We start from the raw sequence: 25,924 nt of genomic DNA, 5'->3' as shown, positions 1-25,924 counted from the left end.
AGCATTTGATAAGTTCCACATGGGAAATTATTAATAAAATTGGAGAAGATGGAGATTAATATGAGAATTGAAAGATAAACTGGTTAAAGGGGAGACTATAACGGGTCATACTGACAGGTGAGCCGTTATAGTCTCCCCTTTAACCAGTTTATCTTTCTGACCAGTGATCAGCCTTGGGACCAATCTAATAAAAGTTTTCAGATGACACAAGCTGTTGGGAAATATGGCCAATACGGAGGAGAACCAGAATATCACACAAAAGGATCTGGATGACCTTGAAAACTGAAGAAATAGAAATGGGATGAAATTTAACAGTGCAAAGCCATGCACTTAGGGACTAACAAGAGAGTTTTTGCTACAAGCTGGAGAGAGATCAGTTGGAAGCAACAAATGAAAAAGACCTGGGTATATAGGTTGATCACAGGATGACATTCACGAAAACGACTAATACAATCATAGGATTCATCTTGTGTGGTATTTCCAGTAGATATAGGGAAGCGTAGTTACCGTTCTACAAGGCACTAGTGAGACCCTATCTGGAATAGTGGGTGCAATTCTAGTCTCCCATGTTTAAGAAAGATTAATTAAAACTGGAATTGATACAGAGAAGGGCTACCAGAATGTTCAGAGGAATGGAGAACCTGCCTTATAAGAGGAGACTTAAAGAGCTTGGCTTATTTAGCCTAACCAAAGGAAAGTTGAGGGGAGAAATGATTGCTCTCTATAAATACATCAGAGGGATAAATACCAGTGAGGGAGAGAGTTGTTTAAATTAAGGGCCAACGCTGGCACAAGAAAAGATGGATATAAACTAGTCAGCAAGTTTAGGGTTGAAATTAGATGAAGGTTTCTAACCATCAGATAAGTTATGTAGCAGCCTCCCAAGAAGAGCAGTGGGGGAGTCAAAATCCTAATTGATTTAAAGATTGAGTTTGATAAATTTAAGAAGGGGATGGTATGCTGAGACTGCATACAATAGCACATGGCCCATCTGTGACTGCCAGCAGAAAATATCCCCAACAGCCAGAGATTTGGACACTAGATGGGGAGCGCTCTGAGTAATTACAGTGAATTCTTTTCAAGTTCTCTTGTTGGTGGGTTTCAGTGACATGCTCAGACTTTGACTGCCATATTTGGGGTTGGGAAGGAATCTTCCCCCAGGTTAGATTGGCAGAGACTCTGGGTCTGCTTGGTTTTTTTGCTCTTCTCTGCAGCATGGGGCATGGGACACTTGCTGGTTTGAACTAGAATAAATTGTGGCACCTTTGTAACTTGAAGTGTTTAAATCATGATTTGAGGACTTCAGTAACTGAGCCCATGGCTACACTCACACTTTACAGCGCTGCAACTTTCGCGCTCAGGGGTGTGAAAAAACACTCCCCTGAGCGCTGCAAGATACAGCGCTGTAAAGCCTCAGTGTAATCAGTGCTGCAGCGCTGGGAGCGCGGCTCCCAGCACTGCAAGCTACACCCGTAAGGGATGTGGTTTACAAGCAGCGCTGGGAGAGCTCTCTCCCAGCGCTGCCGCTCCGACTACACTTACACTTCAAAGCGCTGCCGCGGCAGCGCTCCCGCAGCCCTGCCGGGGCAGCGCTTTGAAATTCCAAATGTAGCCATACCCTCAGCCAGTAGTTATGGATCTATTACAGGAGTGGATAGATGAGGTTCTGTGGCCTGTGATGTGCAGGTCAGACTAGATGACCAAGATGATCTCTTCTAGCCTTGATGTCTGAGTCAATTATTCAATGGTAAAGAAATCTCATCTCCTAAAATCCCATCCTATCATTCTTAAAGCCTGTTGGTTATAATTCACCAAATTACTGAGAATGTGTTAGTAGGAGACTCATTTTTTTCAATATTAGTTCAGTTAATTTTCTTTAGTTTTTAATTTTGCTAAGTGAATTGCTATAAACGTTATGCTGATTTACATTGCTGATGTGGAATGGATCAGAGTTCACACTGCACTCCCCGTCAGTACCCAGCCCAAGCCAGGGAAGCTAATGATACAAGCAGCAGACCAAATTCAGTGCTGAATCCTGGTCACATGCCACCTGAGGCACATTGTGCATATGCTAAAGAAGATTGCTGATGTGATACTTGGGCAATGGCGTTCACACTATAATGCAGTGTGAACAAGACTCAGGGGCAGAATTTAGGCAGAACTGTTCTGTCAATGAACCCTTACCAGAAAACGGTCCAGTTATGTTAGAATGAGGTTCTTTAAATAATTTGTATAACTTTCTTATAGACTATTCCTTAAATTTAGATGCTAGACTTCTTCCCCCTTTTGTTGTCATTATGAACAGAGCAGAAATCATGCTCTCCCTTGATATTTGTCTTTAAAAATAAGAAATAGTCTAAGGCCTGGTCTACACTAGCCTGTTATTTCAGAATTAGCTGAGTAACTTAAAAAAAGAAAGATTCCGTCCACATGACCAAATGTTTTTTTTCCCCAATTTAAAGGGCTCTTTAATTCGATTTCTGTACTCCACCTTGGCAAGTGAAGTAGCGCTTAAATCGAGATCATAATCCCAGGTTAAAGGTATTGTGGACACAATTCGACATTATTGGCCTCCGGAAGCTATCCCAGGATGCCCTCTTGTTACCGCTCTGGTCAACACTCTCAACTCCAATGCACTAGCCAGGTGGCAAGGAAAAGCCCTGGGAACTTTTGAATTTCATTTCCTGTTTGGTCACCAGCAGCACAGGCAGGGGTGAAAGTAACTTACAGGACTTACCAGTACTGCTGGAGTCCTGAGGGGGGCGTGGCCTCATCCGGAATAGGCAGGGCCTCAAGATTTAAAGGCCCTGGGGAATCAGCTGTGGCTGGGAGACCCAGAGCCTTTAAATCAACAAGGGACTCCCAGTTTCAGAGGTGGCTGGGAGCCCCCCGGAGCGCCCCAGGGGCACATTATAGGGCCCGGGGCTCTGGCTGCCAGGGGGGATCCTGAGCTTTGCGGGGCTGGGGCAGTGATTTAAAAGGCCCAGAGCTCCTGCCACTGAGGAAAGCCCAGAGCCCTTTAAATCCTGGCCCCAGCCCAGTTGCCAGAGCCGTGGCCAGGATTCAAAGAGCTCTGGGCTTCCCGCAGGGGCGCGGAGCTCTGAGCCCTTTCAATCTCAGCCGCAGCCAGGATTTAAAGGGCTCTGGGCTGCCCGCAGCGACAGGGAGCTCTGAGCCCTTTCAATCCCTGCCATGGAAGTCGATGCGGTCCAGCACGGCATACTGGCTCTTGCCGGTATGCCAGACCAGACCGTACTGGCTTACTTTCACCTCTGAGCACAGGTGACCATCAGCACAGTCCATCATCACAGGTGACCATGCAGAGTCCATCACAGGAGATCACGCAGTCCCAGATTCAGATGAGCCCAGCATGGTCCAAATGGGAGGTACTGGATCCCATCGCATGCTGGAGAGATGAGTCTGTTATAGCAGAACTACGTTCCAAAAAAAGGAACGCAAATACCTACACTAAGTCTCCAGGGCCATGATGGAAAGAAGCTACTCCAGGACATAGAGCAGTGTCGTACAAAAATCAAGTTGCTCAGACAAGCGTACCAAAAAGCCAGGGAGGCAAACGGGCGCTCTGAGTCACAGCTCCACACATTCCACTTTTACCATGAGCTCCATGCAATTATGGGGGAGGGTTTGATGCCACCACTACCCCACCACTGTCTGTGGACACCTGCAAAGGGGGAGTTGCATGAAGCGAGGAGGAATTGGAGGATGAAGAGGAGGAGGAGGACGACAGTGCACAGGCAGCAAGTGGGGAATCCGTTCTCCCTCAGCCAGGAACTAATCTTAACACTGGATCCAATAGCTTCCCTTCACTCTCAAGATGGGCTCCTGTTCCATGACCCTGAAGAAGGTACTTCTAGTGAGTAAGAGCCTGATCGGAGCCATGCAGTGCAGGGGAGGGTGTTTTGTGCAGTGATCATCCCAGAGAGCCCGCAAGCCCTCCTTTTATATGGCAAACCCACCAGGCATTGCTTGCTGTGGGAAAGGGGGCCCAGCAGTTTGAAAGCATTGAAATGAATGTAGAAGAAGCAGAACCCTGCATGCCCCTAGGGGTTGCCTGCAAGATGAATTCTGTTGCCCAGCCATGTGTGATGGCTTACTCATACCAAAGTGCCCCCTTTGTTCTCGGCAATGTATTTTTTAAAATATTGCCCTCCCTTTTTCTCCTCCCATGGGTGCAAATGTTTCAACTCAGCCCCTATCTACTCCGCCCCAGAGGCTGGTCCAGATTAGAAGGCAGAAAAAACGAACTCAGGAGGACATGTTTGCCGAGCTTATGCAGTCCTCCCGCACTGATAGGGCCCGGCTGAATGCATGGAGGCAAACAATTGCAGAGTCCCATAAAGCATTACAGGAACATGGAGAGGAGGGAGGTGCGCGATGAGAGCAGGCAGGACTCGATGGTCAAGCTCATGGGGGAGCAAACTGACATGCTCTGCTGCATGGTGGATCTAATGCAGGAAAGGCAGCAAGACCACAGACTTCCACTGCAGCCCCTGTATAATCAAACTCCCTCCTTGCCAAGTTCCATAGCCTCCTCACCCAGATGCCCAAGAACATGAGGGAGGAGGCTATGGGGACCCACACACTCAACCCGAGGATCGTCCAAGCACCAGAAAGCTGGCATATGAGAACTTTTGATTTGGTTTCTGGACTTGTCCTTCCCTAATCTACCCCCTCTCCATTCCCCAGTCTACCTTCTAATTTCTCTCAATGCGTTGTGCAGCAAATAAAGAACAGTTTAACAATTTTGACTATTTCCTTTCATATATATAGGGTGCGGGTAACTTCAAGAGAAACAAACTGTCACACCGTACCCTGGCCAGTCATGAAACTGGTTTTCAAAGCTTCTCTACTGCGCAGTGCGCCCTGCTGCGCTCCTTTAATCGCCCTGTTGTCTGGCTGTGCAAAATTGGCAGCCAGGCAAGTTGCCTCAACCTCCCACCCCACCATAAAAGTCTCCCCCTTACTCTCACAGATATTGTGAAGCACACAACAAGCAGCAATTACGATTGGAATATTGGTTGTGCTGAGATGTAACCAAGTTAGCAAGCACCCTTTCAAACGCCCAAAAGCACACTCCACCACCATTCTGCACTTGCTCAGCCTATAGTTGAACTGCTCCTTACTACTGTCCAGGGTGCCTTCATGAACCATGGCATGAAGGGGTAGGTTGGGTCCCCGAGGATAACTATAGGCATTTCAACATCCCCAACAATAATTTTCTGGTCTGGGAAGAAAGTCCCTTGCTGCAGCTTTTCAAACAGACCAGAGTTCCTGAAAATGCGAGCGTCATGCACCTTTCCCAGCCATCCCACGTTGATGTCAGTGAAACGTCCCTTGTAATCCACCAGTGCTTGCAGCACCATGGAAAAGTATCCCTTGCGGTTTATGTACTGGCCACCATGGTGTGCCAGGGCCGAGATGGGGATATGCGTTCCGTCTATCGCCCCGCCGCAGTTAGGGAACCCCAGCGCATTAAAGCCATCCACAGTCGTCTGCACATTCCCCAAAGTCACTACCCTTGATAGCAGCTGCTCAATGATTGCATTGGCTACTTGCAGCACAGCAGCCCCTACAGTAGATTTGCCCACTCCAAACTGATTCCTGACCGACCGGTAGCTGTTGGGCGTTGCAAGCTTCCACAGTGCTATGGCCACTTGCTTCTCAATGGTGAGGACTGCTCTCATTTTCGTGTCTTTGTGCTTCAGGGCAGGGGACAGCAAGTCACAAAGTTCCATGAAAGTGGCCCTACGCATACGAAAGTTTCGCAGCCACTGGGAATCATCCCAGACCTGCAACGCTATGCGATCCCACCAGTCTGTGCTTGTTTCCCGGGCCCGGCATGAACCTGGCCCAATGCCACCATGATCTCTCAATCGCCACATGCCGTGCATCTAGGAACGTCTGTGTCTATGTCCTCGTCAGTATAGTAATCGCACTGTTGTCGCTTCCTCACACAGTTTTGCAGGTACTGCACATACTGCTGGATAATGCGCAAGGTGTTTACAATGGTCAAAACTGAAGCAGAGATCTGAGCAAGCTCCATGTTTGCAGCACAATGGCGCCTGTATGGGTAATCCTTGAAAGAGGGCGTGAAATGAGCTGTTCGGTTTAAGATGGCTGATAAAAGGCAGTAAATGGTTGTCTTCTATAGCTTCCACGGGAGTCCAAGACAGCTTCTGCTGCTTTCTCCAGATTGTCTATGCAGCTCTGTTCATGATGGCCGAGAAACAGCAGGGAATTGTTGCCTTCTGTAGCTTCAACGGGAGCCCAGGACTGACAACATGGAAAAAGCAGTGAGAGCAGAGTTTGCGGCGGAAGCTGTGCAGCTCTGTTCATGATGGCTGAGAAACAGCAGGGAATTGTTGCCCTCTGTAGCTTCCACAGGAGCCCAGACAGACAGACAGTCTGGAGTAGCTGAACAGCAACTTAATTGCCGGTGGATTCTCTGCAGCTTGAGGTCTTCAAACCACAATTTGAAGACTTCAGCAACTCAGGCATAGGTTAGGGGTTTCTTATAGAAGTGGATGGGTAGGGTTCTGTGGCCTGCTTTGTGCAGGGGGTCGGACTAGATGATCACATTGGTCCCTTCTGACCCTAGAATCTATGAATTTAGGTCAACTTAATTTTGCAGTGTAGACTTGTCTTATCATCATCATCACTGCGATGTGAAAAATGTCTCTCTGGAGTCTGGACCTTGACTACACCTTGACCAAGAAATATGGACTTTGACAAAAAGTAATTGACTATACCTGTCTTAAGGCTTGTCTAAGTTAAGAAATGCACTTGTCCCATCTACACTACAAACCGCAAGTGGCTCACAGGAAAACTGTGGTTCAGTTGTATTTATAGTGCAGAGTACATTTAGCAGTGTAATTACCCCGTTTCCTTTAAAGCAACTTTTCATGCATAAAGATGGAAACAATACAGGGAAGCTACCATAAATACAAAGATCTTGACCTTAAAAAGGTAATCAAAGGGTGAAGTTTGTACATGCTATAAATAAAGTGTTAAAGAGCAAACATGCCAGACAAAGGTCACAATAGCTGCTCACATGGAGTAATTGGTTTAGAGCTATTACAGCAAAGTGACACAGCAAACTTACGACATTTCTTTTACGTAAGTTACATATCTATGCTCACTTGATATTCAGGGCATAAAACAAGCTCTCTTAAAACTCATCGTTATGGCTAAACATGACAGGGTCAAGAGATAATTACAATACATAGACTATAAAACCAGAAGAAAGAATTTCAGTGTTTCGAATGTTGAAGCAGGCTATTTGATTCACAGTTAATTCTTCCAGGTATAAAAGCTCCTTAATGTTTTTCTTTCATTGGATTAAATCCTTGAGTTCTACAGTCTAGGGAAGCAGATAAAGCTTAGAAGTTATAAATGGCATTATCTTGAACTTTACCAAGAGAATATTTTACATAATAGGAAATAGGTGCCTATTTCCTCCATTCATTTAACCTTTGTTGAGTAACAGGCTGCAGTTTTTATTGTTAACAACATTCTTGGTAAGATCTTGGTACAAATCATTTGAAGTCCTATTTTGCTACAAATCTGACACCTGAAGCCAAAAAACCTAAACTTTTGACCACAATGGAACCAACGTGCAACAAGTTTGATTTAAGCAAAACAGAGTCAAGAATGGTAGGAAAAAAGCTTTTTTGGGGGGTGAGGAGCAGGTTAATGGCTTTTCTATTGAGAATTAAATGGACTGTGGAGTAAGTTTAATTTAGCATCAAAAACAGTCACTAAACTTCTCCCAAAGAATTTTTGATGGCCTCTCTGACAAACTAGTCTCTGTCCATGCCTCCCCTGGCAGCCCACCCTGTGGAAGGTAGGTTGGGAACTCACTGGCCACCTGTGGAACTCCATGCTTCCCATGCCCTTCCTGGGCGGGGAAAAGAGAACTGCACGCAGCCATCTCCACCGAGAAGAGCCACCTCCAGCGCTGCACACGTTGGCCCCATGTGTCTCCAGAGGTACTGCCCAGAGCTTCCGAGGAAGCTGCCCAGTGCAGGGCACTGATCCCTGCAGTGCCAGCACAAACATCAAGGTGGCACATCTCACTGCTTTTGGTAACAGCTATTCAGGGGCAACAGCTGGGCACTGCAGGGAGGGGCTGCTGCTCCCCTACCCCAACCTACGCCCATGCTTTGGAGGCTGCTGCAAAAAAATCTGCGGGTGGCCACATATGACCACAGTGGCCACTTGTGAGAAAAGCTGAATGCCTGACTAGCAGACTCAGATCAGCACGCTTTTTAAACAAACTGATGTGAGCACACGTTTGAATCTATATATGTTTGAGAATCAATTCTGCTTAAAGCAAAGATTTTCCTATTTGACTGCAGAAAGAAGTGAAGTTGACTGTACCAGGTCTTGTTTCAGTCCACTCCTCTCTATAAACAGAGAAATTACTGTAGATGGGTCTACATTAGATACTTTTGCCATGTAGTATTCTCAATTGGAGGGAGGTGCAACATTACTATATCAGAAAAAGTGGCAGTGTAGATGCATTATACCAGTATAAGGGTGGTTTTGCTGTTACAGCTTATTTTTCTATGGATAATTAGTATAAGTCATAAGTTTAGCTCTTAAGAAAGAGAAGTTTCAATTTTCACCTTGGGCAGATGCCCCGCAACTCCTTTTGAGTCCTACCCTACAAATTTGACTTGAACAAAACAGGTTACTCTAGAGTTGGAGGAACCAAATGGCAGCTTTTAGAGTCTAAAATACTGCCATATCTTTAAAAGGTATTTCCCAGCATGCACTGTTTTCTTAATAAGAGCAGTCTTGCACACTTGCTATCAGTGTCAAAGTCCTGCTAAAATAATTCATGCCATCAGTGGGAAAGGTAGTTCTAGCTGACAAGCGCCTCCCTTCCTATGTTACCAATAAAGCTATATATTGCCTCCCTAAAGAGAAATCTCTGCTTGAGTTACAGAACATTAAAGTACTCCTGCTTCCTCAAATTCTAAGATCAAATCTTTCTTGCACTGTGCTGCTGTAAGAAACTGTTCCTGATTCTTGTTGTCTGTCATGAATCAGAAATCCCTATCTCCCCAATTATTTGTGCATGATTACACGGAGAACCATCTTTTGCACCGAATTCCAGTAATTTAGGCTCAGGCTTCCAATTGTGCTTGTCCATCTGCATTGTTAATTTCCAAACTAAGGGCTTGAGACCATTGATCTAAATAGATAATATGAGTTAATTTAGAGCTCAATAGCTTCATCTGAGAAACAAAAAAGAAACCACATTTCAGTATGTAGATACAGGAGAACAAGCTGAAGTGATTTCTCACACATTTCCACTTCGGAAGCTACACGATATTTTAAGGGAACAAGATCAATTTTTTCCTAGCTATCTGGGTAATTTCCCCACAGCTATGGGCTTCACAGTCCACAGTCAGTTTGTGTTATAAACTTGAGACATGCCTATTTAAAATGCACATTATGACAGTGCAAATAATAATAACAACAACTAGTAGAAAGAAAAGGAGAGGCATGAAGCATAAGAACTAGAAACATGACAAGCTTGTATGAACACGGGTTATAAAGCTATACAAAGAGCTTTACAGTCCTTACGCCAAGGAGATCATGAGCTAAGTTTTATCAGAGTTAAAAAAAATATCATGGTGAGAAGTAATGCTGCGGAGTACACTTTTCCCCACAGTGAGCAGAAGGTGTAAATATATGCAAAGCATTAGATGTTTATAGTAATAGCAGTTTAAATTTATAAGTTACTCTATAGTGGACTGTCAAAAAGAAGTGGACTTTAAGCAAAGATTTTAATTGAGAGATAGTTGACAGTATATAAAGGAAGACTGAGGCAGCATGAAAGTAGACTCAGAGGGGGATTAGGGGACAACTGTATGAGAATTAAACAGATGCACTTCATGTAGAAAGATTACTCGAGGACATGGGTTAAGACTTCCCTAGGGAGGGCTTCGGGGAGATGTTATTCTGCTAGCTCAACTTTTAAGAGGGCATGTGGGAAAAGGTACTTAGGACTGGTGTACATACATAACTGTACTAAATAAATTAAGCAATGAGGACAGGGTAGTCATACAAAGTGATCTGGAAGTGCTTGGTAAGGAATTAAGATGTATTTTAATACAGGGAAGGTCATACATCTAGAACAGGCCGCACAACATGCGGCCCGCAGAGCTCACTGTGCGGGCCGCGGCGGGATTCAAAAGGCTCTGAGCTGCCCGCAGCAGCGGGGAGCTCAGAGCTCTTTAAATCCCAGCCATGGCCAGGATTCAAAAGGCTCTGCGCTGCTCACAGCCGCGGGGAGCCCAGAGTCCTTAAAATCCCAGCCATGGCCGAGATTCAAAAGGCTCTGCACTGCCCACAGCCGCGGGGAGCCCAGAGCCATTTAAATCTCAGCCGCGGCCAGGATTCAAAACGCTCTGCGCTGCCCACAGCCGCGGGGAGCCCAGAGCCATTTAAATCTCAGCCGCGGCCCAGAATCAAAAGGCTCTGGGCTGCCCACAGGGGTGGGGAGCCCAGAGCCATTTAATTCTCCGCCGCGGCCAGGACTCATAGGGCTCTGAGCTGCCCGTAGCAGCAGGGAGCTCAGAGCTCTTTAAATATCAGCTGCGGCCGGGATTCAAAAGGCTCTGGGCTGCCCGCAGCGGTGGGGAGCCCAGAGCCCTTGAAATCCCAGCCGCGGCCGCGATTCAAAAGGCTCTGAGCTGCAGGCAGCTGCGAGCTCAGAGCTCTTTACATCTCAGCCGCAGCCAGGATTCAAAGGGCTCTGGGCTGCCCGCAGCCACAGGGAGCCCAGAGCCCTTTAAATTTCAGCCGCCAGGGGCGGCTTTAGGCCAATTCAACCAATTCCCCTGAATCAGCCCACCCCTAAGAGGGCCACATGCCCAAGCCCCAGTACGGTGTACCGGCAGAAGCCAGTGCGCTGTAGCGGGGTGGCCCAGCTTCCTCAGGGGGCAATTTAAAAGGCCTGTGGCTCCCAGGCCCTTTAAATTGCCACCAGAGCACCACTGCTGGAGCCCTGGGGTAGGGCTGTGCGGCTCTGGGGGCTATTTAAAATGTCCGGGGTTCCCGTCACTTCTACTGCCCCGGCCCTTTAAATAGCCAACAGAGCCCCACCACTTCCCCAGGGTTCCCGTGGCTATTTAAAGGGCTGGGGCAGTAGAAGGGGAGCCCTGGGCCCTTTAAATATCCCCAGAGCCCAGGGGTAGCGGGGGGCTATGGGGGCTATTTAAAGGGCCAGGACTCCAGCTGCCTCTGCCGCCCTGGTCCTTAAATAGCCGCTGAAGCTACACCGCTTCCCCAGGGCTCCCTTGGCTATTTACAGGGCTGGGGCGGTAGAAGCAGGGGAGCCGCGGGCTCTTTAAATATCCCCAGAGCCCTGGGGTAGCGGGGGGGGGCAGTCTCCAGATGCCTTTGCTGCCCTGGTCCTTTAAATAGCCCCTGAAGCCCCAGCACTTCCCCAGGCCTCCTGCAGCTATTTACAGGGCTGGAGCAGTGGAAGCAGGGGAGCCCCAGGCCCTTTAAATAGCTCCTGAGCCGCGGGCTGCTACTGCTACCCTGGTGGGGGAGAAAGGAGGAGGGGGCACTCACCATACAGGATGAGCTGTACCCCCTGTACCTGCACCAGTTGCCCGCAGCCAATCCCTGCCGTACCTCCTGCCCTGCCTGCACCAGTTCCTGTCTACAGCCAGCCCATCTCCAGCCAGCCCCTCACTCCCTGCCTTGCCTTCAGCCCTGCACCAACCCATCTCCAGCCAGCCCTGCACCCCCTTCCCTGTCTCCAGCCAACCTCTGCTGCACCCTCCTGCCTGAAGCCAGCCAGTCCTGCACTCCTTTGTCTCCAGCCCTGCCAACCCATGCCGCATCCCCCCTGTGGCCCTGCTTGAAGCCAGCCAGCCCGTCCCACACGCTGTCTCTAGCCTGCCCCACACCCCTTGCCCAGCCTGCATCCAGACCCTACCTCCAGCCACCTCCTCCTCACCTCCAGCCAGCCTCATGTCCACTGGTGCCCTGTAGTTCCCAGGGAAGTAACCCTGCACACCTGCTTCAATGAGGTGGGCAGGGAGCAGCTGGGACCCACAAGTGCACCCTAGCACACCCTCAGGGAGTGGCGGAGCTCATTTCTAGTTCAGACACATCTTTTTAAAAAAGAACTTTAGGTAGGGTTAACATACATCTGTACTTTCCCGGATATGTCAGGCTTTTTGGATCTTAAATTGCCATCCAGGAGGAAAATACAGATGTATGGTAACCCTACTGGTACAAAAAATACATACTGTAGCATAACTTTTTATAGGGAACCGATTGCTAAGAAATGAAAGGCTTTTTTTTTTTCCATGTTTGTTTTTTTCTAGTCATCCTTGCCGGAGCCCGCCGAAAATGTTCGAATTGGGCCCCGCACTTCCTAAAGCCGGCCCTGCCAGCTGCGGACGGGATTCAAAGGCTCTGGGCTGCCCACAGCCGTGGGGAGCCCTAAGCCCTTTGAATCCCAGCCGCGGCCGGGATTCAAAGGGCTCTGAGCTGCTCGCAGAGATTCTCGACAGCGGCTGAGATTTAAAGGGCTCAAGACTCTCTCCGCCACGGGCAGCCCAGAGCCCTTTGAATCCTGGCGGCGGCTCCAGCGGATGCGCTGGGGCTGGGATTTAAAGGGCTCGGGCTCCCCTCAGCAGCAGGAACTCTGGGCCCTTTAAATCCCTGCCTCAGCCCCACAAAGCTCTGGGTTCCCACAGCTGCCGGAGCCCTGGGCCCTTTAATTTGACCCTGAAGGCTCCCAGCCAGCTCTTCAGCTGGGAGCCCCTGGTTGATTTAAAATCAAGTATCACCTCCCCACCCCTAACCTTCCTTTTTGGCCCACAGCTATTTTGGTGGGGCGGCATTGGGAAAGGAGGGTTTGTTTCTGCAGGCCTGGGCGGTGCTGGACTGGGGGGGGTTTGGCCATCAGCTGTTTTCTTTGGAGTAATGTGGCCCTTGCCACTTTACGAGTTGTGCAGGCCTGATCTAGAACCAAAGAATGCAGGCCATACTAACATAATGGGAAACTGTATCCTGAAAAGCAGTAACTTGAAAGGATTTAGAGGTCACAGTGGTAAACAATCCAGGACGACACTGTAGTAAAAAGGGCTAATGAGACCCTTGGATAAATAAACAGGGAAGGAGTAAGAGGGTGGATTTTATCCATATACATGAGACTGATGAGACCAGTACTGGAATTCTGTGGATACTGGAACTGCATGCATTTGAAAAGGTAAAAGAGCAGGAGAGGGTACACAAGAGACAAATGACTCAGGCTTGAAAAGATGCCTTGCAGTGAGAGAAACTAAAAATATATTGAGCTCTTTAAGTGTATCAAAAAGATTGAGAGGTGACTTGATTATAGTATCTAAGTATCTTCATAGCAAGAAAATTCCAGGTACTAAAGGGCTTTAGCACAGTGGAGAAAGGAAGAAGAACAAGAACCAATATCTGTAAAACAGCCAGACAACAATCTCTTATTTATAATTTGAATTTAACAGTGAGGGTGATTAACCATTGGCACAAACTGCCAACAGAAGGGGTGGATTGGCCATCTCCTGGAGTCTTCAAGTCCAAGAGTGGATGCTTTCTGGAAGATATGCTTTAATCAAACAAAAGTTATTGGGTCTCAAAGGAAGAACTTCTACTGGAGGTTACACTAGCTCAGTGGTGGGCAACCTGCGGGCTATCAGGGTAATATGATTGCTGGCTGTGAAACATTTTGCTGACATTGACTGTCTGCAGGCACAGCTCCCCGCAGCTCACAGTGGCCATGGTTCTCCGTTCTCGGTTAATGGGAGCTGCAGGAAGCTGCGGCCAGTACGTCCCTGTGGCCCGCTGCTTCCCACACCTCCGTTTGGCTGGGAATGGCAAACTGTGGCCACTGGGACCTGCGGGGGGCCGTGTCTGCAGAAAGTCAATGTCAGCAAAATGTGTCAGAGCCAGCAATCTTATTACCCTGATGGGCTGCAGGTTGCCCACCGCTACACTAGATGATTGACTAGTCCTTTCTGACTTTAAAAAAAAAAATCTATGAATTAGTATTAACTCTTGCAATTTTATCACAAGTCTGATCATATTAGGTGCTTAAACTCCAGCTTACACACTCATAAATGTCAGCTTTTATTAAACAAGGTTTCTAGTCACAGTTGCCAAGAAAAGCTTGAAAATGAACTCAATGCTTCAAAACCAGAGGGCAAATAAAGAGAATCAAATATAAACTGTCCTGATTTTTGGAAACTCCACCAGAGAGGTCCTTTGGGGCCATCTGACTGTCCCAAGTCAGGATAAAGGAGGAGGGTTGGGCGTGGGGCTAGCAACTCCACCCTGTCAAAAAATCAACTTGCTACAGAAACGCCAAAAATAGAGACAACAGAGACTTTTACCCTGGAAAAAGAAGGGTCTTCAATTCAAAGATGCATGACACTGGGTGGTAAAAGCCGTGAGGAAGCCACTAAGCCGATTACCCTTCTTGCAATCAGGAGGATTACCATAGGCACATGGAATGTGAGGACCATGTACGAGTCAGGAAAGACGGCACAGGTTGCAGTAGAGATGAGGAGCAACAACCTGACCCTATTAGGCATTAGCGAGACAAGATGGACGCAAGCGGGGCAAAGACAACTGTTGACAGGAGATTTGTTGCTGTATTCAGGACATGAAGAGAGCGACGCACCCCACACACAGGGAGTAGGCTTCATGTTGTCCAAGCAGGCACAGAGAGCACTGATTGGTTGGGAGGCACATGGTCCTAGGATCATCACAGCATCCTTCAGAACTAAAATGAAGAGGATGAAGATGAATGTTGTTCAGTGCTATGCTCCAATTAATGACAGCGAAGAGGAGCACAAAGATTATTTTTACAACAGACTCCAGAAAATTTTAGAGATTCTCCCAGATAAAGACATCATCATCCTTATGGGAGACTTTAATGCCAAAATTGGACTTGACAACACAGGATACGAACAAGTCATGGGGACCCAAGCTCTGGGAGAGATGAGTGAGAATGGAGAGAGATTTGTGGATTTGTGTGCACTTAACAACCTGGTCATAGGAGGTAGCATCTTTCCTCACAAGCGGATCCACAAGAGTACCTGGGTATCACCAGCAGGCACGACAGAAAATCAGATCGATCATGTCTGCATTAGCAAGAAGTTTAGAAGATCCTTGCAGGACGTTAGAGTTAGAAGAGGAGCAGACGCGGCGTTCGACCATCACTTACTGGTGGCCAGATTGAAGCTGAAGCTGAAAAAGAACTGGATAGACCCGTCAGATAGAAGAGTAAAGTACAACGTCAGCCTTCTGAAGGACCATAAGATCAAGGAAGATTTTGGACTGAGGCTGAAGAATAAGTTCTCAGTATTACAGGATCAGTCTGAGGAAGAAGAAGACAGTGTACTAAACAGATGGCAGAAAGTGAGAGACACTTAGGTCAGTATGCCAGGAAGTGCTTGGAATTAAGAAACACCAACAGAAAGAGCGGATCACAGCAGAGACCTTGATCAAGATAGAAGACAGAAAGAAGAAGAAGGCAGCAGTCAACAACAGCAGGACTAGAGCAGCAAAGGACAAAGCTCAAAAAGAGTATGCTGAAGCCCACACAGCAGTGAAGAGGAATATCAGGAAGGACAAGAAAGAGTATGTGGATGAACTGGCAGCAGAAGCGGAGCAGGCAGCATACAGCGGTAATATGAAACAGCTGTATGATACTACCAAGCGACTGTCTGGAAAGTTCAGCAAGCCAGAACGTCCCGTTAAAGACAAGCAGGGAAAGTCTATAACAGGAATAAAACAGATGAACAGATGGGCGGAGCACTTTGAGGAACTCCTAAACAGACCAGCACCACCAAATCCACCAGATATCAACTCAGCTAACGAGGACCTCCCAATTAATTGCGATAAACCAACCAGAGACGAGATCAAAAAAGCCATCATCATGAGAAGAATAGGAAGGTGGCTGGACCTGATGACATCCCAGCAGAGGCCCTGAAAGAAGACCTGGATGCTTCAGTGGAAATGCTGTACCCCCTCTTTGAGAAGATATGGGAAGAAGAAGTGATTCCGGTAGACTGGAAAGAGGGATCTCATTAAAATCCCCAAGAAAGGAGACCTTAGCAACTGTGCCAATTATAGAGGAATCATACTCCTGTTGGTGCCAGGGAAGGTCTTCAACCGAGTCCTCTTAGAGAGAATGAAGGATGCCGCCGATCCACAGCTACGAGATGAACAGGCAGGTTTCCGGCAGAACAGATCATGCCCAGACCAGATAGCAACGCTTCGCATCATAGTCGAGCAATCTATAGAGTGGAACTCCTCGTTGTACATCAATTTTATTGACTATGAGAAAGCGTTTGATAGCGTGGATCGAGAGACCCTTTGGAAGCTCCTTTGGCACTACGGCATCCCAGAAAAGGTGGTCAACTTGATCAAGAACTCATATGACGGTATATACTGTAGAGTGATCCGTGGAGGGCAGCTTACTAACAGCTTCCAGGTGCAAACTGGAGTCAGGCAAGGATGCTTGTTGTCACCACTTCTCTTTCTTCTCGTCATCGATTGGATTATGAAGACATCCACCTACGAGTGTAGGAATGGAATCCAGTGGACGTTGTGGACCCAGTTTGATGACCAGGACTTTGCTGATGACCTTGCACTCCTTTCGCACAGTAAACAGCAGCTGCAAGAGAAGATCAACGTAGTGGCAGCCACGTCATCACAGGTTGGCCTCAACATTCACAAGGACAAGACCAAGATCCTTAGGATTAACTCTACTAGCAATGACCCAGTCACACTGAATGGAAGCCCCCTGGAAGAAGTGCAGTCCTTCACCTACCTAGTTAGTATCATCGACCAGCAGGGTGGCACAGACACAGACATCCAAGTAAGGATTGGTAAGGCAAGAGCAGCCTTCTTACAGCTCAAGAACATCTGGAGCTTTAGAGAGCTGTCTTTGGCAATAAAAATTCGACTGTTCAACTCCAATGTGAAATCAGTCCTACTGTATGGATCTGAAACCTGGAGGACAATCAAAACAACCATCAGGAAGATCCAGACCTTCATAAAATAGCTGCCTCAGAAGGATTCTCCAGATCCGCTGGCCAGACACCATCAGTAACATCCACCTCTTGGAGAGGACCTGTCAACACCCAGCAGAGGAAGAAATCAGAAGGAGAAGGTAGGGTTGGATAGGACATACACTACGCAAGCAGCCAACTAACATCACCAGACAGGCACTGCGGTGGAACCCCCAAGGCAAACGGAAAAGAGGCCGTCCAAGAAACACCTGGCGACGTGACCTTTAGGCTGATAGCAAAAAAATGGGCTATACCTGGAACCAGTTAGAACAAATGGTCCAGGATAGAGGACTCTGGAGATCTGTTGTTGGCGGCCCATACCCTGATTGGGGTGACGGGCATGAGTGAGTGATTTTTGGAGCCAGACTTGGTTTTTGAATACTTGGGAGCTGGCAATGCTGAATATACAGGTAAGGAACAAAAGTTGTCCTATTCTCCTACATAAAGTCTAAAAATTATTATTGGGAATTAATGATTATAGAAAAATTAAAGATGAGAGTTGCAAGACAGAACAGCTGTTTGCAGAACTCTACAGACAAAGACAACGAGTCTGCTGATAAAAATGACACCTACTTTGCAGTGCATGGTAAATGAATAGCAATTCCCTACATATTTCTTCACAAGATGCTCAGCTTTTCTGCCCATGAGTCAGATAAATCTGGAATGTGCTTTAATTGGAAGTGGTATATTCTGTGATGAGATACCTGCTTTCCTGTCTACCAGTTCTACTTACCTTGACAAAGGATTTTTTTTTTTTAAAGATGCTTTAGAACTTCACATACTCAGCAGAAAACAAATTTGTTCAGGAGTTCAACTTTACTTTTCTGTAGAAAGTCTCAAAAGAACCAGCTGAATGGATATTGCTTGTGCAACTCTGCACTTGGATATAAGGTATCCCCTGAAAGAATGAAGGAAAAGTTTCCTGAATTTATTATAGGATAGAGATCTCATTGCTGGTAACAGCTCTTATTCTTGGCCTTATCCTAGAACAGTGGTCCCCCAACGTGGTGAGCACCCGCCTAGTGCCCAGAAGGGGAGAGAAGCCATGGCCCCATGTCTGCTGGGGACAGAGAACTCCAGGGCTGCAGGCGCCAATGTTTTCTGTCCCCGGCAGGCACGGGGCCATGGCTTCTCTCCACGGTGCCCAGAACTGCCAAAAAACACCATACACACTCGGACTCTGCCGCCCCAAGAATGGACGGAATGCTGCCCCATAGCACGTACCGCCCCAGGCACGTGCTTGCTGCGCTGGTGCCTGGAGCCGGCCCCGTACGTGAGTATTCTTCCACTGCACTGATACTGCTGTTTTCTTGTGCTTTGCGATTTATTTATTTTTTTTTAAAACATTTTGGCCCAAAATGCGTGGTTCAAAATAAAAGACAACGTAGGTATTATTTCAATGCAGAGTGGGACGAATCCTATTGTTGTATTGAAAATAAAGGGAAATGTGTTTGCTTATTGTGCGGCGGTACTGTTGCAGTGCCGAAAAAACAATGTCGAATGCCATTTCCAAACTAATCATGGGTCTTTTGACATTAGCCATCCACTTAAATCTGAGTTGAGAAAGAAGAAAATCAATCAACTCAAATCAAACCTATCTGCCCAGCAATCTGTTTTCACTAGACAAGTGGTAAAGTCTAAAAGTGCTACTATTGCTTCCTTTAAAATTGCTCACCTGCTCACAAAGAAAAAACCTTTTCAAGATGGTGAATTGTTGAAGGAAGCATTTTTGACTGGTGCTGATTGCCTGTTTCAAGGATTTTCTAACAAGAGTGAGATTTTGTTGGCAATACAAGACTTGCAGTTATCAGACAACAGTTACGAGGAGGATATATGCAATTTCAAGCGACGTGCAAACTCAGACAAGGATGACTTGGAAACGTGTGACTGGTTTTCACTGCAGTTCGATGAATCAACATACATAGGATACAGTGCAGTTGGTAGTTATGGTGAGGATGGTATTTAGTGACTTCACCGTAAAAGAAGAGTTACTAAAAGTATTGCCTATGAAAGGGCAAAGGGTGAGGACATCTAATTTATTCAAATCATACACAATATCAATTAGTATGCCACTACACAAGCGGTCTGCGATCACCACTGATGGGCACCAGCAATGATGGGCAGTGCCAATGGATTCATTGCACTCTGCAAGAAGAATGAATCCTTTCTGAAATTTGTCCTATTGCATTATCCACCGAGAAGCTTTGTGCATCAAAGTTCTTTCTTTTCAACATGTCATGAACGTCATTATTAAAATAATTAACTATTAGAGTGAAACCTTTGCAACACCGGCTTTTTACTGCCCTGTTGGAAAATTTTGATGCTAAACAATTTGATTTTATCTTGCACACAGAAGTATAATTGCTGAGCAAAGATAAAGTTCTTGAATGATTTTTAAGCCTAATTGAAGAGATCAAAGAATTTCTGAAGTCCACATATCAGAACTTCAAGCAACTAGAAGACTCCAGCTGGTTAATGAACTTGGCTTTTCTTGCCGACATCACTGACAAATTGAACATTTTAAATCTTGAGCTCCAGGGAAAAGAAATATGTGGCTCATTCAAAGCAAAACTGATCTTGTGGCTGTCACATATGGAGATAAAGTCTCTCATACATTTCTTAAATATGAAGACAATGGCATGTGACATTGATTCTAATCCATCACCATTTGTTATCCACATTCAAACACTTCTGGAACAATTTGAAAAGACATTTCAACAGTTCACCATCAGTGAGCCTGTAGTTGCCTTTCTTGTGAATCCTTTTACTTGCCAAATAGAGGTAACAGAAATGGCTACAACAATTGCAAGTCTCATTCAAGAAAGAACAGAAGATGTGGAACTGGAGATTTTGGACCTTCAAAATGATATTGTTCTAAAATCCTGTGCAAAGGTGAAAGCTTTTGGAATCTGATTGACTGAAAAACGTTTCTTGTCTTAAAAATATGTAGCATACAAAATTAAATCTTATTTTGTTCCACTTATCTATGCAAAGTTTTGTCTGCAGCAATGAACATCATAAAATCAAAATACAGATCTCAGCTTACAGATGCCCATCTTGATGACTCCTTACCAACGGGAATATCATCCTACTCTCCCAACTAGGAAAAACTGGCTGAAGAAATGCAGTGCCTGAAATCACACTGACTTTATTAGAAAAACCATGTGAATTAATGATATCTATTTTCCATTAAGTGCTGATGGGCGCGTATGGTTTAACTTTTTTTCATATTTGTTTATTGAAATCCAGATACAAGTAACAATACAAAGAATATTTTTAAATTAACCATAACTGGCTATCTATATTAAAGTAAGAATAAATAAATATATTTGGACCAGCAGTTCAACAATGCTTTGCTTTTTAAAATAAATAAGATGAAAACTATGATATTAATTTGTAAAAACTCCTTAATTTTTTTTACAGGTAGATAAAAAGAGCAAATTCACATGGTAAGGTGAAAGTAATTGCCGAATAATTTAATTAATACCTTTTACGTGTAGAATTACCAGACATGACCAATGGTCCATCTAGTCTGAGGTCTCATGCTTCAGAGCAAGGTACTAGAACCCCAGCAATGGCTCTTATGAACAGAATCTCCTACCAGACAAACATACTAACAGAGCCAGCTAAATCCACCAAACAGGTCTTGACAATAAGTAAATGCATGGACCTTATTCATGCTTAAACTACAAATGGTGGCAGCTGTTGATCACTGACCAACTGAATAAGAGTTGAATTTAAGGGTGGTTTTAGGCATTGTCCTGTATTCTTAAGACTTCATACAAATTAAACAGGTAACACTCACTGTGCCTTGATGTTTCCTTTCTCCAGCCCTGCTTATACATTTTTATACTTAAGAGCTCTCTCTCTCTCTCTAACACACACACTTCCTCTTCCCTTGTACTACTAAATCCCCAGTTCCTTGTATGTAATCTGTGACAAAACACTTAGTATGTTAGAGCATATTTTAATTTAGATATTTACAAAAAAATCAATTATTTGTAGTGTAAAACATATAGATAAGCTTCTAAGGCTAAAGTTGGTGTATGAAAGCAGCATATAGCTGATCCCTGTTGTGACAGCCATCAAGCACGGACTCAAGCCCACATGGTATGTGGTATAGGTTTTAACACATTTTTTTCTGAATTTGTTTTTTGGTAGAAAAGCAGTTCATAAATTCAAGTGTGAAGTTAACATTTTAGAATGAGTCTATGCTTCAATAAGGTAAAACGTTACCATAGATCCATTAACTGACAGTATTGCTACACACAGCAAGTTCAGGTGAGACTCGCCTATAGACTACTTTTTGGGTTTTGTAGTAGTTTGATGACTGAAGGTATGTTTAAAATTCAACTTTTCCACTGCTGTTTTAGTTAAAGTGTAAGTCTTGGAGCACAGTAGAAAGGTAAAAGATTCAAACAGGACAGTGAATGTTTCTAAATTAGAATTTACACACTTTCTAAAAAGTGAAAGATCTTACAAACCCATCAGCTATTTCCCATGACCTGGCAAAACTAGGGCAGAGCCTTTTCAGCTTTTAGGCAGGTATCAGCAGAATTTTTGCAGCCAGTCCTCCTCTTGTTCCTCCCCCTGGTTGTTTCCCAGATGAATTTCCAAAGCAGAAGGATCAGACATTAATCATTTCACCTAGGTACCACACCATAAGACATTCTAGGGATCTGAAGTGGTGCAGCCACATCACCAGACAGGTTAGACAATTACACCGCAACACCAGGCTACTAAATACAAGCCCTAGGTCTGCCTAGCAATGTGTCAGCCAGGAATGGGAGCCAGACTGAAATAATGGGCACAGTCTTGAGATGAAGCAAAAGCGAGTGACCCCAGGCGAAATCTGTTTCCCTAGAACCAGCATCCCTAGGTCTACTACAAATAATTACTTCAAGCCCATTCCACTTGGATCTACTAACTAGGCCTTTTAAAAAGACCGTTGGGATAGAGAACTAGGTGGTAAGTCTACAGTGCATGTCCACAGATATTTGTCTTGGTCTAGAACAGGGGTAGGCAACCTATGGCATGTGTGCTAAAGGCAGCACATGAGCTGATTTTCAGTGGCACTCACACTGCCTGGGTCCTGGCCACTGATCCGGTGGGTTCTGCATTTTAATTTAATTTTAAATGAAGTTTCTTAAACATTTAAAAAACTTTTACTTTACATACAATAATTTAGTTATATATTATAAACTTATAGAAAGAACCCTTTTAAAAAGATTAAAATGTATTACTGGCATGCAAAACCTTAAATTAGAGTGAGTAAATGAAGACTCGGCACACCACTTCTGAAAGGTTGCCAACCCAGTCTAGAAGGTATATGATAGGTGATCAGAGCTTGATGTGGCATGGGAAACTAGCCAAGGAGTATGCAAACTGGATGGAGCATATCTAGAAGCTTTTTCTCCTTTACTGGTCTCCCTTAAAGAGAATAAAAAGGGAAAAGGACTTTATCACCACTGTGAAAAATGCGCACCTTATTTCCAGCCTGGATAGGTCTACCCTCCACTTCCAACCACTGGAACTTCTTAGACCTCTGTCTGCTATTCTGAAGAGCTCATTGTCAAATTTATGTTTCCCATATGTGTACTCAAACTGTGATCTGGACACCTTCTCTGTGTTAACCAAGACTCAAAGAGCTAAATCTGTTTATTACTCTCAAGCATATTTTCCAGTCCTTTAAGCATTCTTGCGGCTCTTCTCTGAACCTTTTCCAATTTACCAATATCCTTCTGGAATTATTGACATCAGAACTGGACACAATATAGCCAGAAAGCAGAGCCAAATTCATTGTCCCTTTCTCCCTTTTCTTTTTCCATCCTTTTCTCCTTACTCTAGAGCAGAGGTTCTCCAAGCGTAAGGCATGACCCCTTGGGACAAGTGGAGGGAGCAAGATGAAGTTATCAGTTGCATGAGGACCTGACAGAGCGGCACTGAAGAGCCAAGGTCAAGAAGGGGCTCTGTCAGACAGGGGAAATGGATGGAGTTGTGTGGGTGGTCTTTGCTGCCAGGACCAGACTCCTTGCCTGTCTCGCACCCACTGTGCCCCAGCTGCAGCAACCACCAACCGACACATACCCCCTTCTCAGCAGAGGAGGGTGAGAACCTTGTGACAGTGGAACTGAAGGCTACACACTGAGTACTGACATCCCTGCTGCACACAGTCCCCTCTTGACCCTGCCCTTCAGTGTGGTGACAGGACACAGAACCCCAGCTGCAGCCTGTGCAAGGGAAGCAGACAGGGCCACATGCAGGAAAGGGGCCAGTACTCTGAGGGTGCAGCCTTCCAGTAGTCAGCTGACCCTGGTCCCTCAGCACACCCGTTTGCTGCTCCTACATGGGGGCAAGGGCAACATGACAGGCAGCACGACAGGCAGAGAGCCAGGTCCCAGCAGCTGAGACTGTTCAACCCCTGCATGGAGCAGAAGACATCTTCAACAACCACATGGTGAGTACCCCACCCTAACGGGAATCAGGCACCCTGGCCCTGCTGTGTTTCTTCATAAGGAGGGAATATATGGGACATGAATCTCTGCAGGTGTCTCAGCAAAAAGTTTGAAATCTCTGCTCCACAGAATAACTCAAGACTGATGGAGGGGGAAACTGAGGTGCCAGCTGCTGTTTCTGTGAGGCAGGAAACAATTAAGAGCATCTGCCTGCAGAAGAACAAAAAAACTGTACATGAAAGTCCTGGGTCTGCATAGGTGGACACCTGCCCAACTGACAACTAAGGACACACCTCAATGGCTGCACTGGCAAAAGTGATACCAGAATACTAAGAAAGAACGAACCTCATTCAGTACACATTCACCAGGGTCTGATCCTGCAGTTTAATATTTGAGAATTCACTTAGATACAAGCCCAAGTAAATTCAATCCGCACAGTAAGTCTTGATCCCCCCCACAACTCAAGATAATTTATTGGGGAAGTGGAAAAAAGGAAGAGCAGGGGAGGAGGTCTAATGTTGACAAAAAAAGTCCTTGGCTATTTGATCATGAGGCTCAGAACAAGGTTTGCCACAAACTTCTTCGCATATTAATGGAAACCATGCTGACATACCACTTTATTCCACCCCCACGTTCGCCTTCATACATTTCTTGCAGGTCAATTTAAAAGAATTAAGTCTTGTTCAGCTGTTGCTAGTGGAAACAAACTACGACAATCTGTGTGACTTGAACAACCAACAGCAATGAGTTATGTCAGAGCAGACTGAGTAAGCTAACGCAATTCATCAGTTTTTCGCCTTATGATCCTAGACCAGAGGTGAAAGTAAGCCTGTACGGTCTGGTACAGTATACTGCAAGAGCTGGTATTCATCTAACCGTACTGGCAGAGGGGCAGCTTCCCCAGGCTGGCAATTTAATAGGGCCCTGGGGCTCCCAGACGCCACTGCAGCTGCTGCTACCATGGGGCTCTGGTGGTAATTTAAAGGGCCCGGATTTCCCGGCCGCTGCTACCGCAGCTGGAGCCCTGGGCCCTTTAAATCGTCAACAGTGCCCCAGAGTAGCAGCGGCGATTTAAAGGGCCTGGTGATTTAGGGTGACCAGATGAGAGACGTGAAATATCGGGATGTGGCGGGGGGGAGGTGTTCCAGTGGAGCAACAAAGAGAGGAAAAAAACCACAAGAGCATAGGAAAAACTGTGGGGGCAGAGCTCCATGCTCCGCCCCCCCGCACCAGCTTGCCTTCGCTCTGCCTCCACCTCCTGAGCTGGCTGCCACATCCTGCTTCTCCCCCCTTGCTCCAGTGCTTGTGCCGCCATACAGCTGATTAGCGCAAGCCTGGGAGGGAGGGGTGAGGAGGAATGCAGCGTGCTTGGGGAAGAGGAGTGGCCAGGGCAGGGATTTGGGGACTGTCAAGTATAATTCCCAATTCTGGACCTTAGCGTCCAAAATATGGGCACTAGCATGAATTCCCCTAAGCTTAATTACCAGCTTAGATCTGATAGGCTGCCACCAATCAGGACTTTTTAGGGCCTAATACCCTCTGGTCCCCCCAAAACCTTCCCAGGGGACCCCAAGTCTCACAACAAAGGGAAATAAGCCATTCCCTCCCTTCTTCCTCCCAGCTCCTTTCTGCCCTGGGAACACTAGGAGATCGCCTGATTCAACTTTTTGAATCACCACACCGAGAGGAGTGTTACCTTCCCCCTCACCCAGAGGCAATACAAGCTGCGTGAATATAACACAAAGAAAATTTATTCTTCCCTTCTCCCCACCAATTCCCTTGAACCTTAACTAGGAGAAAAAAAATTAAACAGGTCTTAAAAGCAAAACTTTTGATAAGAAAGAGAAAAAAGTAAAAGGTTTATCTCTGCACTTTAGATGGTAAAAAGTTACAGGGTCTTTCAACTATAAACAATAGAAAGGAACTTTCTCCAGCAGAAACACAATTTAAGCTACTTCCAGCAAGTACACATATGCAAATGGAAAAAAAAACAAATTAAAAGACTATGACCGCCTTTTCTACTTACAATTCTGAATAGATAAGAGACTGTAGCAGGGAGATTGGCAGAAACCTGGTTGCACCTCTAGTCCCGTCCAGGACCCAGAGAGAACAAAGACAAACCCAAAACCCACAAACAAAGGCTTCCCTCCCATGAGATTTGAAAGTATCTTGTCTTCTGATTGGTCCTCTGGTCAGATGTTTGTGGTCCCTGTTTGTTAACCCTTTACAGGTAAGAGACATTAACCCTTAACTATCTGTATGACAGGCAGGGATTCAATGGGGGGGGAGTCGGGGTGGGGGTGGGGCGGAGGGGCATGAGCCCCCTCCGCCAGTGCACTGGAGGGCAAAATATCGGGACAA

General features: G+C 46.0%; 1 protein-coding gene and 1 long non-coding RNA gene across 12 annotated transcripts in view; one reads left to right on the top strand and one right to left on the bottom strand.

Moving 5' to 3' along the window:
- The window catches only part of CSNK1G1 (casein kinase 1 gamma 1), a 320,905-nt gene that overhangs the window by 241,933 nt on the left and 53,048 nt on the right, over positions 1-25,924 (bottom strand). The gene's annotated exons all lie outside the window — the stretch shown is intronic.
- Positions 6,325-24,755, top strand: LOC115659001. The gene is made up of 3 exons (XR_004002420.1): positions 6,325-6,424; positions 18,737-18,743; positions 24,744-24,755. It is a non-coding gene; the product is annotated as an uncharacterized LOC115659001 (long non-coding RNA).

This window comes from Gopherus evgoodei, chromosome 10 (genome assembly GCF_007399415.2).
Source record: "Gopherus evgoodei ecotype Sinaloan lineage chromosome 10, rGopEvg1_v1.p, whole genome shotgun sequence".
Taxonomy (NCBI): domain Eukaryota; kingdom Metazoa; phylum Chordata; order Testudines; family Testudinidae; genus Gopherus; species Gopherus evgoodei.
The sequence above is the reverse complement of the archived record's forward strand: the minus strand, read 5'-3'. Positions and strand labels throughout refer to the sequence as shown.